The sequence below is a fragment of the Talpa occidentalis genome, unplaced genomic scaffold, assembly GCF_014898055.3.
Source record: "Talpa occidentalis isolate TD23 unplaced genomic scaffold, MPIMG_talOcc4v2.1 talOcc4.10, whole genome shotgun sequence".
In the NCBI taxonomy this organism is placed as follows: domain Eukaryota; kingdom Metazoa; phylum Chordata; class Mammalia; order Eulipotyphla; family Talpidae; genus Talpa; species Talpa occidentalis.
In genome coordinates this window covers 53,806,008-53,820,319 of record NW_023600993.1, presented here as the reverse complement: position 1 = coordinate 53,820,319, position 14,312 = coordinate 53,806,008, and the positions used below count along the sequence as shown (strand labels likewise).

Genomic DNA, 14,312 nt, shown 5'->3' with positions numbered 1-14,312 from the left:
CTGACAGCTGGACTCCACATGGTGCCTCTTCACCAACAGCTGTGATGTTGGGAAGGATCCTAGGGGAAGCCTGGCTCAGGAATCCTGCCTTCTGTCCCTGGTGCATCTGATGTACTATATAAGTAGTTAAAAAATACAAAGAAGCAGCCAAAAAAGGTGTCCTTCAAGCTGGGCCCCCACCGGAACTTAATGCCCATTCTCACTGTAGTTTCAGCCTCTCCAAGAAGTGCCATCCTAAACCAATCAGTGTGGAGTTTCCTAATCAGCGCCAGTGAGGAGGTCATCTCTATGGAAAGACCAACCCCACCCCCCACCCCCCCCCCCCCCCCGGCCTTTTCCCTGAGGGAAGGTGGTTTTACCTGAAATACTCTTTCCTTTTACTAATAATCTCGTTCCACCCTTTTTCTGTCTATAAATGCCCTCCATTTTGTGTAAGCCCTGCAGCAGCTAGATAACATGTTGCCTGATTCACCACTTCTTTAAGAGTCAATTAGATCTCTAAATTTATGAATTTTTGCTTTAGCAACATTCACTCAAGTTCTACCTTCTTGCCTAGTTCTCTTTCAGGTGCTCTCATTCTCTTTTCATTCCCTCCTGTTATAGAGTTAATCTCCATAAAAAGGGGTGGATCCTTGTTCCCTGCCCCACCTAAGGGCAGAGCCGAGCAGGGAGGAGAAACTGAAGAAGAGGCCTGGAAAGGGGACTTGGAGGAGACACATGGAACTGATGTTGTTTTTGGAGTTTGGAGTGCGGGGTCCTTGGGTTCACTCTGGGAAGGGTGTCACCAGAGCTCCTGTTTTGGCGGCAGGCGGCGAGTTTCTCCATGAGACAGACGTTAGTTATATTGAAAGAACAGGTTTATTAGGGAAAGGGACCGAAGAATAAAGGACACTTGCTTAGACACAACCAGGCAGAAAGGGCTGCCCCGAAAGGGACAGGTTTGCTGAGAGAGGCCTGCATGGTTGCAGGCGGGCGGCCTTGAGGAGAGCTGCCTCCTCTGAGGGAGGTCAGTGAAGAGAAGTCCCGGCAGGTGCAGGTCACAGGCAGGAAGCTGCTGCCCTGCGGAGGGAGAAGGAGGGTGAAAAGAAGCACCTGCATAGTCACGGGTGGGCAGACAGACTATTGCCCCATTTGAGGGCTGCGTTAGGTTTTACCATCTTCGGGGAGGGGCTCATCTTTGTGGGGGGATGTTTTGTGCCCCTGACACTCTGTATAGCAGTCTCATAGTTTCCGGGTATTGCACCTCCTGATCTGGACGTTGATGTCTAAGAGTCTTGGTTTCTATAACTGGGTTAATGGATTACACTCGTGCCTTCCACCCCGACCTCCTTGTGGGAGTCAGGTTCTTGACCTTGTATTTCCTTTCCTCCATCAGAACAAAGAAGAATTCCTGTTTGCTTTTCAGCTTTGGACTTGCACCAGGGACTTGGGGACCATAGGAGACACTTGGAAAAATATGGGTGAGGCTGACAATGGCAGCCTTTATCTTGAATTGTATTTTGATTTTGTTCTTTTCCTTCCAGACTTGCCAAGTCCCTTTTGCCCCTTTTCTGTGGTTCCTGCCAGAAGGTACCTCAGACTTGTGGAAAGTTTTGGGGCTTCAGGTCAACCTTGTTTGGCTGGTCATTTACCCAGAAGGGGATGGTTTCCCAATAAAACACTATCAGCCTTTCTTCTCTCCCTATGTACATGAATCCTATTAAAGATCTTCCACACTAAGAGAACGCTTTGTCTTTGTGTGACAGGTGGCAGATTTAGAGTGTGCAGGTTTGGGGTGTCCCAGGATACCCCTCAGTTTACGCACTAACACTCCCACCATCTCCCTTTTCATTAAGTCACTGGGGCAAGAGGTTCCTGTCTGCCGCCAAATATCCTTTTGTTCTTTCTCTCTTGGTCATAGCACCCTAATTTTACTTGAGGCAGAATGAACCCAGCAAAGATGACTTTGCCTGTCTCTATGCAGTTAGGAGTGGCCTGTGACTATGCGCTGGCTAAGGAGACAAAAACAGGCATTGATGGGACTTCTGGGAAGAATGATAAAAGGGAGCTGACTCAGCTAATGTCTGTTCTCTCGGGCAGTCATAACAAAATAACACAGACTGACTTGATCAACAGAAATTTATTTTCTTATGGTTCTGGAGGCTGGAAGTCCAAGATCAAGGTGACAGTTGATTCAGTTCCCTGGTGTGGGCTCTCTTCCTGGCTTGCAGATGGCTGCCTTCTCACTGTGTCTTCACTTGGTGGAAAGACATCTATCTCTCTTTCTCTTCCTCTTCTTAGCCTATCAGACCAGGGCCCCACCCTTATAACCTCATTTAACCCTAACTATCTCCAAAAAGTGCTATCTACAAATATAGTCACACTGAGGCCTCAGCATATGAATTTGGGTGGCAAGCACATTTCAGGTCATAGTGGTGAGGCATTACATCATTTGGGTCTTCCCTTCCTTCCTCCTCCCCCTACCCAAAATGCTGGTATGATGGCGAGAGCTTTAGCAGCTATCTTGGACCATGTGACAACCCTGAGAATGTAAGCAGTAGGTTCTGAGGCTAGAAGTATAGAAAGGTGGAAAGGTCCAGGGTTGACTTTGTAGAGCCACCATATCATCACTGAAATTGCTAGTATGCAGGCTGCAGGGCACCGCAGGACCCTCAAAGCTGCGTGCTCTCATAGGTTTGGCTATCTGCAGCATAAAGACAGTATCCAAGACTGCTAATAGAACCAGTATGCATATGTTTCAGGGCGACCCCGATGTGAAATGGGTTGCCTGACTGTGGGTCCTCACCTGCGCGACACACAAAAAGGTTAATAAAGGGTTTATTTACAAAAGAAGGGGAAAGGACTAACTCAGGGAGAAAGAGAGATAAATTGGTGAATGTGTCCTACAAGTTCTGCTGAACTGGAAACCCCAATATCACGCTGAAAGCCGGTGAAAATCCAAGTGTCCCACAAGGCCCACATGTCCAGTTATATATCAAACCTGGCTGCTTAACTCCACCCTCAGTTCCCACAGTCCTCCCTTCGGTGGTGATGATATTATGGGATTTGTAGTCCTTGGATCTCTTTGGTCTGGGGTGGGGGTGGGGTCCATAAAACCTATTTGTGGAGTTTGTTCAAGACATCCTTTCCCCCCAATACATAGAAGAGAAAGAATATAGTTTCCAACAAAACACCCAAAGCTACCCATACCCTTGTGGGTAAATGCCCAGTGAGTGTTGGCCCAAAGCAGAGCCACTGAGGTCCAAAAATTTGCCACAAGTCTAAGGCACTCTCTGGTGGGGAACTACAGAAAAGGGGTAAAAGGGGCCAGGTAAGTCTGGGATGAAAGCAGCAAAATCAAGTTAAAGGTTACCATTGTCTGCCTCCCCATGGTCTCTCACCCGTTTCTGCCAAGTGTCTCTACGTGTCTCAGCTCCACATGTCTTCTTCCATGTCCCCCAGGTCCCTGATACAAGTCCAAGCTGAGAAGCAAGCACACTCTTTCTCTTTACACAACTCTCTGTTCCATATGTCTCCTCCAGTGCCTGCTCTCCAAATGTTCTACATCTTCACCAGCCCTTTCAGTTATGGCCCTCATTAGGTGGGCCAGGGATCAGGGAACCTCCCCCTTTCATGGAGATTACTCTTTAACAGAATGATGTTAGGATTTGCTTTCATAAGGGCACTGGTTCTCTCGTCCAGCTGATGTTGGAATAATCATGGGAGCTTTGAAAAATATTGGTACTTGGGTATCACCTGCAGAGATGCTAATACATCTGGTCTTGTAAAGTACAGCTAGGCATCATGGTTTTTCATTTAAGTTCCTCTGGTGGTTTTGATGTGTGAAGGTTGAGAATACTGCATTAAAGGAGAAACCCTTCATAAGAGAACAGACTATATTTTAAACTATGGTATTTTAGTTTTGTTAGTATGAGGCTAACACAACTTCTTACAATCAGAGATCTAATTTTGGAAATGAATCACTTCCATCTTTTAAGATTTTCAGAGCAACAATCACAAAGAGTCAGCAGGAGTCCTGGCCACATCCTATTTTGTTCAATAGCATATTCGGGTAGATTGAATTAAAGCTGAATGGTGACAAAGTGGTGAAATATTAACTACAATTTTCTGTCCCTTTACCCACTGAACACAACAGTTATGTAACTAAATATGAACTCCAGGATTAAAATAAACATTTAAATTAAAAATAGCGAGATGTGATACTTTTGTCAATACACGTTTATGTCTATAAGCAAAATACATCAGTGAGGGTCATTAGAAGCCAATGGACTATTTGTTCCAATTGCCCAGTGCCCCTCCCTGTCTTGGCCACATGAGATGATATCACTGGGAGAAGCTCTGCCGGCTGGAGAGCACTGGTTTAAAATAGCAGGTGCTTGGGTTCAAATTACAGTTCTATCACTTAAAAGCTGAGCATTCTCAGGTAAGTCACCTGACCTTTCTGTGATCCAGATGTCCCCTTGAAAATGCAGTTCCTGGTTCTACCAGGGACATAGAATTGCAGTGAGGATACACAACAGTAGACAAAAAAAGGACTTAGCATTGTACCTGACATGTAGTCAGTGGAAAGGTCAGCCATCACTCTCAGGAGGGCCAGCTGCTCTTCCTGGACGGTGGGACCTTCCTTGGGGGGCGGGGGAGAGGTAGTAGGCAGTAAGTGGGGGGTGGGGGGTTTCTTCCATCCATTTATGGACAACAGTGTGCCAAAATAGGGCCACTTTTATGAATAGGGTGCTAAATGAGCAAACACATGTCTGGAAATAAAGGTAATTCATCCCTGGAGAGATACCATCTCCCAGGTTCAGGGGTTAATGGGCTCAAAGGATTCATAACAAGCAGTGCCTGAGACAAATTGGCCGAGCAGCTATTGTTCCTGAGACAGCCCTTCAGCTGGGTCCCATTTATTAGCATGCCTGCCGGAGAGAAAAATTAAAAGGCAAGCCCCTTCAAAGATAACGGAAATAGAGCGCAAGGGGCAGAATGCCCTGAAAGTCTGAGCTGGCGACAGAGAGGCCGTGCTTCTTCATCTGCTGCCAACCTCCAAACAGTGAGCTCTGGAGGAGCCTGGATGGGGGCCAGCGCGCCGGCGTGCGCTCCTCGGTAAATATGGGAGCTGCCAAGAGCCGGCCGTGGAAAAGCACTTACAGACGAGAGGCAAACACATGGCAACCATGACCCTCTGCGATCGTGAAAATGCATCGTGGAGGAAGATGAGAGGAAACAAACCATTCTCTTTGGGGCTGTTCATCTGGAAGTGTGTGGCCAGGAGTGTTATTGCAAATAAATGTGCCCAGCCCAGCAATGTCTGGGAGTAATTGGATGTTTTCATTCCCGTGGAAGCTTCGGGAGAGCTCCTTAGACAAACACAGGTCCCCAAAGCCACAACAGACCCTCGCTGCTGTGGGCTGCTTCTACACTTCACTGCTTCTGGATTGGTTCAGCTCATTTCTGGGACAGGCCAGGCAGTGGTGAGTGCTTGTGACTATGGAAACTTGCGAGTGGGGGTGTGAGCCTGGAAGAAAGGACAGAGTCCTTGCAGATGCATGGAAATGGTGTATGACCCGATGGCGCTCAGGCTTCTGTAGATGGACATTTCTATGGGGTTTCCCCAATTTAAGCCCCAGTGTTGGCTAATCACATAATTCCTGGGACCTACAGCAGGTCTCCGGCATCAGGTTCTTTGGGAGTGAATGTGGGAATCTCGGATTTTAATAGAGCTTGAGTGGAGACTCCCAGGTACACAAAAGCAGTGACTTTAATGCTTAAGAATGCATCGGGATCATCCAGAGAGCTTGCTAGACTGCAGGGCCCCATCTCAGCAGCCACTCCTGACTAGGAAGGTCACGGTGGCACCCATGGAATCACATTTCTTTCGCTACCGCTCCTGGTTCTTTGAGCGGACCTGCATTCAAGATTGCAATCCATGGTTTTTACTAAGTCTGAGCAACAGAGATGTAATAATAATCCCCAACTGGGTGCCTCATCTTCCTGTCCTCAGGCATCACAGAGTCTGGGGGCCGAGACTTCTAGTTTCCCGAAGAAGCCACGAAATGTCACAGAAGTTACCACAGGAGGAGTTTGTGCTGCGACTTCACTTGCAGAAAAGAAGGTCCTAGGCAGTGTTTCTCAACTGAGATTTTAAACACACCCCAGAGTCTGACAAGAGCACTAGACCAATTCATTTAATGTAGACTCTTTGGGGGCAGGACTTGGTCATTATCCGGGTTTTCAAATTCCCCTGGGGAGTCCAGTGTGCAGTCACAGTGGAAGACCATGTACAAAAGCTATTAACCCTGGCTACCATGAGAACCACCCAGGGAGTGATGAAAAGCACCACAACTGTGCCCACGCCTCCCTTGAGATTCTGAATTCTTGATTAGGGGTAGAGTCTGGGCATTGACATTAAAACAAGAGACTTCAGGTGATTCCCATACAATAGGGTGCAGGGGTGCAAACCCAATGGTCTGAAAGGGACACAGTAAGCTATAGATCTTGAGGAGATAAGCACTGGGGCAAACCAGGGATTGGATTCATTTAGGTCACCAGCACTGATGATGATCATAAAGCATGTCACAATGTCATAAAACAGTCTTGTGAAGTGTGATCAAAGCAAACTTCCTGCCATTAGAAAAAAACTGAAGCAGGTTTCCACGATGGTCTGAGTAGACATTTGCTGGGGTTGTGGAGGACAGAAGTGTCCTCTGCAGACTTCAGACCTGCCTGCCCTGGGTGCTGTTTTAGTTTTCTAATCTTGGGGGAATAGGACTCTGCCTTAAAAAACAACATTCTGGGAGGTTCTAATGTGCATTACAATCAGAGAACAGGTCACATGAAGGTTCCAGGGAGTCAGACCACAAAAGGGGGAATTCTTTGCCATCTTTGGCTTACCTGAAGTCTCTGCTGGGCACACAATGCAAAATTTTCTTCTGGGTCCAATAAATAGAGCTGACTTTATTCACAGGAGTCTGAGAGTCACACCCAGTTGTCTAAGCTTTGATGTGTTCTTTTCCTTTCTACAAGGATGAGCTAGACTGCTGGAAAAAAAAAAAAAATGAAAGAAAAGAAAAGGATTTCTCTTCTCTCCAGAGAATTCTAAATCTCCTCACTAGAGATTCAGGCCGCCCGCCCCAACAATGGTGAACGTTTGATGTCCCAGCTTTGGCCAATGATCTTGGCATGTCCTGTGTGCCAGTGAAAAATGTCTTCTTGTAATCTGCTCCCTCTGGCATTATTAAATTGGAGGGAGGGTGGGTTAGGTGGGGACGGGGAGAGGGGAGCAGACTGTATTGTCTACTATGACCATGGCATTCACAGTTAAGTCTGAAGGCTTGAAAGGTCTATGACCCCTAGCCATTTACTATTTTGATGAGGCACAAAGTTGGACACTGTGTGTCTCAGTGTGTCAAGGACAAGTGGGTCATGTAACCAGGGCAGGGCACAAACGCCAGCATCCTCATTTTGTGAAACTGCTGGCAGTTTTATTTCCTGGTGACAATGGTTATATGATCGGAGAGAGAATTTCAGAGAATATAGAACTTGTGGTCAGGGAGTGGCATAGATTACTCCTGAAGTTCTGGAAGACATGTGATTTAGGGTAAAGCCAGGAATCTGTTATCATTGCCACTGCTAAGAATCCAGGATTCCTGAAGGTCTCAGATTCAGTTCTCCAAATATCAACAGTCTTACATGTGTTGGGTCTGGGGAAAAAGAACAATAATAGAAGCTTAGGATTACTGAGAGCTTATGATGCGCTGAGCACACATCACCTCATTTAGCCCTCGTAGCACCCCTGGTGGTGCACACTTTGTGGTTACCATTTTCTAGATGAAGCACAGAGCAGTTGCCCAGTTTCAAAATGGGCCCTCAGCAGGACAGCTGGGATTCCAATCGACAAACTCTCAACTTGAATGGACTCCATGTGCTTATCCTGCCCAGGCTGACCAAAGAATCCTGATTAGTCTGTTGAGGGAGAATCCCCCATCCTTGATAGCTGACCAAGTCCCTCTTCTCCCCCTGCCTCCCTGGACATCGAAGTCCTTGCTCATCCTGCTATGAGCAAGAATACCCTTCCCTTTGATGCGGTTTTCTTTATAAGTCCCCATCCACCCAGCTCCTCAGCCTCGTCCCCAGCACTTAGTCCCTGCTTGTCCTCATTCTGTTCTGAGTTGAGCCCCATCTCTCCCCGGATGCAATACTCCTACTGCCATCATCTTGAATAAAGCCTTTGCCATTAGTTAACCTAATGGTTATAACCTAAGTTACACCTTTTTCTCTATCAAGGGTCAGGATACCTTTTCCGTTAACAGAATACAAGTGTTGGACTCTGGCACCTACATTCTTAATTTTCATACTGCCCTGATGAGCCAGCACCATCCAACGGCACTGCAATGCAAGCCACAGACATCATTGCAGTTTTTCTGGTAGTCACGCTAGAAAAGGAGAAAGTAACAGGTGACGTTAATTAGAAACTATTTTTATCGACTATATCTGAAATATCATTTCAACATGTCATAAATAAAAGATTATTAATGAGATATTTCACATTCTCTTTTTTCCTACTACCATCTTCAAAATCCAGGATATCTTTTGTGCTTGGAGCACCTCTCAAGCACATGTTGAGTGTGCTGGCATGGAAACCATGGTGGGCGGGGAGGAGGACGGGTGCCAGCTGGCCAGACAGCCCACCAGGGCTCTAGAGAGCTGCCAAAGGCCCCCAAAGGCGAAAACATCTCCAGCCAAAACCAAGGGCTAGAGCAATACAACACCCACACAGTAGGGTCCCATGGGGTGCTGCCGAACAAAGGACAGTGCCCGACAGAGGACAGGTAACTGTCTGTGGGTTCTCACCCGCATGTACAATTGCAAGAGACCTCAGGCTCCAGGAACAACAACCATGGGGTTTATTTTATAAACAGGGGGAACAAAGAGGCACAAGTGGCAGCTGCCTCACCCCAGATCCACCAGAAGTACAGATGTAAGCAGAGTTCCGGTCACTGATCCATAGAGCTGGACAGTACTGGCCAGAAGTGATGGCCACTACTGGTCCCGCAGTAACTGCCCTTTGTGAATTGTTGGACAACACCAACAACAAACAGCTCTTTGAGACACCAGGCCTGGGGCCTTTGGTGCTCTTTTCAGGAAACGTCAGAGACAGGACAGGATGCCCAATCTCTGACAGAGTCCTTCAGCTTCTCTTCCTCCCTCGGAGGTCAACTAACTGCTAGATGCTTCTTTTCTTCTTTCTTTGGAGACTGAGAACAGAGTCTTCCCCTTCTTATTTCCAAAGCTGGAACAGTTTCCCTCAGCTCCCTCTGGCCCTGGCTTATATCCTTTTTCAAGGATCTCCACCTACAATTCTGACTGGACCATTTTTCAGTCCTATAGCTGATTGGACCATTTAGCGCCAATCACTCCTGATCAGTCCATTGCATGATCCAGGAAGTATGCATAAAAAGGAGGTTGCTGGACTCTAAGGAACCAGAGATGGAACCGGCCTGTGGTGGAACAGCAGGGTGAGAGACACTACAACTGCTGCCAGCTCCTGCCACTGAAGTGGCTCCTGGTTCTGGTATGAGCACCATGGGTGGCGAGTGGCAGCTCGCAATGATGTCTGTGGCCTTGCTGGGCGCTGGGCTGTTGCTTGCAGGGCACTGGCCTGGATGATGTGTTTGTGGGAGCACTGCCACAGAGGGAACTCTGGAAGAGGAGGAGGGGGCAGAACAGAGACAGGAACCTGAAGGAGCAGGGGCCCGGGAGATCTCTGGCAGGATCAAGGAGACTAAAGTAGGGAGTCTACTGGCCTGCGGGTAGGGGACTGGGACTGCAGTTGGGGAGTCTGCCTGGGATTGAGGTTAAAAATGATCTGGATTTGAGAGTGAGAAGGCAGGTCATGAAGCAGCCAGAGGTCCTGACTCCAGGCTGGAGCCAGGGGAGGTATGTGGTTAGGAAAGGCAGGTGGGGTTTCATGATAGTGTCCCTTCTGAGGTGCCCTGAGAGCACCTGGGGTCCTGTTCTGACACAGATGCTGACGCGGCTAGGACAAATGAAGTCTAAGCGTTGGCATTTCTCAAGGACCCCCTGCATGGTGACATTCTGGCAGTGGACCCACTCTGAGTGGCAATGAATGGAACACGGGAAGTGATAGGCCAGGGACGTGGAAAGGATGAAGGTGTAGGCAGGGTTTGAATTGAGTTCCTTCTGAGTTGCAGCAATGACTGCACCTCCTTCCTGTTGAATGCCTACTACGTGCCAGGTGCTATGTTCCGTGCTTTGCACCAGGGGTCTGCAGACTGGTTGCCTGGTTGAATGGGGCCACTTCCTGTTTTGGTAAACAAAGTATAATTGGAATCCAGTCACACCCATTTGTTTACATATGGTTCCAGCTGCCTCTGTGGTGCAGTGGTGGAGTGGCTGAGGCAGAGACCACACGGCATGCAAAGCCCATACTATTAACCATCTGGTCCTGCACAGAAACGTTTGTCAAGCCCTTATTTATATGTTATCTCATTTAATTCTCACCATATTACCCGAGGAGGTAAGTACTATTATTCTCCCATCTACAGATGAACAAAGGCTTAGAGGCATTGAGATGGTTACCCCACCTCACAGCTAGTAATAGATGCAGAGCTGGCCCTCATACCCCAGCTGACAGATGTCAGAGAGGCAGTAGCCTCTCCACAATGCTGGTCTCGTGGAGATAGGAGTGGCTTCCAGAAAGCAAAAGTGTCTATGTGTGAGCAGAAGAGTGAGAATGAGAGCAGGTCATTTGTCAGGGAACAGTCTAATAAGATTAAAAACTAAACCCCCACCCCTGGCCCAGCAGGCAGGTTTGGAGGCTGGAATAGATGAGGGAATGGATTAGGCTGCCTCAGGGAAAGGCAAGAGGACCTGACCAGCATGAGCAGAAAAACCAGCCCAGCTCCAGGAATGCAGAAGCAGGGCCAGGACATGTTTCTGTGTTAAAGGCCAGCACACAAGACCAGACATCCCGGCAGATAACTGGTGCAAACTGGAACCCCAAGTTAGAAAGCTTATGTAAATAGTGTATAAAAGAGAGCCTCAAATCCTTCTTCAGGAACAGAACGCTCCCGTCTCGCCCGCTGCTTCTCTTAGTGGTGTATTTCAACAAATCCACCTTTTCTGTTCTCCACTCTGTCTCTGCTGAATTCTTTCACCCCTGCACCTCCAGCCTCATCCCGATATTTTCCCCACATATCATCAATTTGTGGAAAGGGTACAGACACACATACTCCTTGAACATATCCTATGTGCCAACACTTGCTGGGGGGTGGGGGGGTGGTGCTTCCTACTGTAGCTCTTGATTTCCACCACCTCCCCCACCACCTCTGAATTTACCTGCAGCCTTAAGCACCTCTCAGCCAAACCCCCACTTCTCCCTGCCTAAGCCTCTCCCTGCTGTGTGATGGCAACTGTTAAATACCGCAAGCCTCCTTTCATCAGTGGGCCAGTCAGAGGCATGTCTACAGGCTCAGGGGGCTGGAGCTCTGAGTGCCTTGAGGCTCACCTACTCATTAATGACTTTTCCTTCTTCCAGGTACCCAACTTGGGCTTCCAGGAACACCTCCCAAATGAACTGCCTTCATCCAAATCCTATGTGAGGATCCACTCTCAGGGCAACCCAAACTTGGACTTTCAGATACCATGACGACCATGGTGGACTCACCTTTGCCAGGTGAGGAAGCTAGGCCCGAGAGGGTAGTAGCTGGTGTCAGTTACAGGGCCCATAGCCAGATCTGTCTGTCTTGTTCTTGGAGTTCCAGCGTCCCTTCTTCATGATGCTGATGAGGAGGAGGGTGTTGATGAGGATTTCCAGAGGAGGAGTCCATGGCTCAGAGCATTAGGTAACTAGCCTGATGTCCAGGTTATAACTGGCATGTGCCCCCAGGAAGCCTGCAGAAGCATAGGAGACTCACACTGGCAAGGCGGCCATGGGCCGGGAGATTTCTCCTCGAGGGGCGCCCTAGTGTGGCAGCCCTGCCCACTGGGTGGGATAAACATCATCTTCAATGACTGCTCCCAGGGTGGTTGCCATGGTTACCACTTGGGTAACAGTCTGAATAATGGAGAAACTGCAATGGTAACCACAGCCACTGTCACAGCTTCTGCTTGATACCCACCCCCACCACCCCCCTTCATTCTGAGTGAAACTGGAACTAGGGATTGGGAAGGGGCAGGACCAGTTGCCATGAGAACAAGGGAGCAGCTCTTTATGACCTCATCCCTGGAATCCAGAGCACTTGGCCTCAGGGCCAAAAGCCAGCATTGCCCTGCTCTTCCCACCTCCTTCCATTTTTTTCCCCCTGACGCCTGCCTGCCAAGTCTGATGTTGCTGCGCTCGCCCGGCTGTTCTCTTATGGAGATTGTTCTCAATGTTAAGTCTTACCCTCTCTCTCCCTTCTCTCCCTCCTGTCCCCACAGAGATGCAGTCTTACAGAGGAGGCAAACTCTTCGCTGGGAAGCACCCCCTCACCTCCCCACCCCTGCCTCGCTCTGAGCCTTGAAGTGATTATTCCAGTCTTCGCATCTGTAAAACGGGAACAGTGATTGTTGTGAGGGCTAAATGGAAGCGTCAGAGCAGGAAAGCTGAGCGTGTGATCCCTGAAGGAAACAGGTCTGTGTTTAATTCCCAGTGCCCTACCGCGTGTTAATTTTCAGAGCCTCCTTCCGTCCCTGTACAATGAAGGTAATAGTTGTGCGCCTCTGGCCTGGATTCGATGCACTAGTGGATCTGAAGCCTGGACCATGGTATCTGTTCGCCTTTCTCTGACTCTGCCCCCGCCTGCCTGTGACCCTCTACAAGCTGGAGTGCCTGATCCCAGAGTGGTGACAGGAGACCGTGCCCTTCCCTGAGAGAGAATAGCCCGCCTTCCAGCCATGCAGAGGACGGAGGGAAGACCTCCGTTTCCTCTCTTGACCCCTGGTGGTTTTCACCTGCACCTGATACCATAGCACCAGCTGAGTGGGTCCCAATTGCACCGGAGGGAAATGAAGAGCTTGAAGCTGACAGGGACACAGAGCTTCTTCAAGCCATGGTGGTGCTGCCATTCATCACTTCAAAGCACATGATCAGGGTGGCGGAGGCTGAGGACAGGGAAAAGAAAGAATCTGCAAATTTCCTTTCCCAAATAACATTAATCCTTCCCTTCTGCCTTCCCATAGCCCTTGCCATTCTCTGACAGGAGGCTTGATGGGAATCCTGATGCGATTGCGGAGGTCTTTAGAGTCTCGAAGAATATCAGAAGCTTTTGCAAGTATATATATTTTGCTAGAGAAGGGGCCAGAGTATCCACAGTTCTCAATGGTTCGGGTGTGGCACTCCAGGTGCTGCGGTGGGGTACTGGTCTGCACACACTCACACACACTGAAGAGTAAACTTTCAGGAATTTTGTGAATTGATCATTCAATCAAAGGCCTCCCCTGGTGGCGCAGGTGGTTGAGCACCGCACTGTGAAGCTGTCCACAGCCTCTGCAGCGCCGGTTCGATCCTGGCCGGCTGGTGAGAGTCCCACACGGCGAAGCAGACCTCTCCTGTCTCGCCTGCTGCTCCCCTCAGCAGTGTATTTAGTCAGTCTGCCTGTTCTGTCCCCCGCTCTGTCGCTGGTGAATCCTCTGACCCTCCCACACATCTGGCCTGTACCCCAGTTCTTGTATAAATAAATAAATAAATTTTTTAAAATAAAAATAAATAAATCAAAGGTAATACATACTCAATACTCTTCACTTTTTAGTATGATTCTGGTTCTACTGTTCTCTATGCTCTTGAAGCTACAGACATCTCTTGTGTCTGTAGCCCCTCAATGATGGTGTGTTAGTGTTAGCAGGCAGACTGAGGAGCACCCCAGGACCCTTTAAGTGGTTTCTGCCATCCACTGCAGAAAGACAAAATGCACTCTTAGTGTTAAAGATCTTCAATAGAAAATAACTTTACTCTAATTAGTGTGCAATAGCGAGAAGAGAAGAAAAACAATATATATATATATATATATATTTAAAATAACTTCCCCATGAAACATCCCAAAGTAAACCATTCCCTCATGGGTAAATGCCCAGCCAAACAGGATTGGCCCAAAGCAGGCCACTGAAGCCTAAAAACTTGCCACGAGACGAAAGAATCTTTTGGTGGAAACACATAGAAGAGGGGCAGAAGAGGCCAGGTAAGTCTGGAAGGAACAAAATTAAAATACAAGTCAAGATAAAGGCTAACATCTTCAGCTTCCCCATGGGTCTCTCGCCTATGTCTCCATCTTCTTCAATTGTCTCTTTCCATGTATCCCAGGTCCCTGATATAAGAG

At 48.3% G+C, this 14,312-nt stretch overlaps 1 long non-coding RNA gene across 5 annotated transcripts; it reads right to left on the bottom strand.

Annotated features, from left to right (window-relative positions):
• Positions 1–859: 859 nt before the first annotated feature.
• Positions 860–12,130, bottom strand: LOC119231107 (uncharacterized). 5 transcript variants are annotated; one of them, XR_008551946.1, is made up of 4 exons: positions 11,684–12,130; positions 8,335–8,429; positions 6,889–7,034; positions 860–1,059 (listed from the first exon to the last, which is right to left on the bottom strand). It is a non-coding gene; the product is annotated as an uncharacterized LOC119231107 (long non-coding RNA). The 5 variants fall into 5 exon arrangements; XR_008551945.1 differs by lacking the exon at positions 860–1,059 and adding an exon at positions 5,061–6,112; XR_008551944.1 differs by lacking the exon at positions 860–1,059 and adding an exon at positions 5,061–5,902.
• Positions 12,131–14,312: the final 2,182 nt, after the last annotated feature.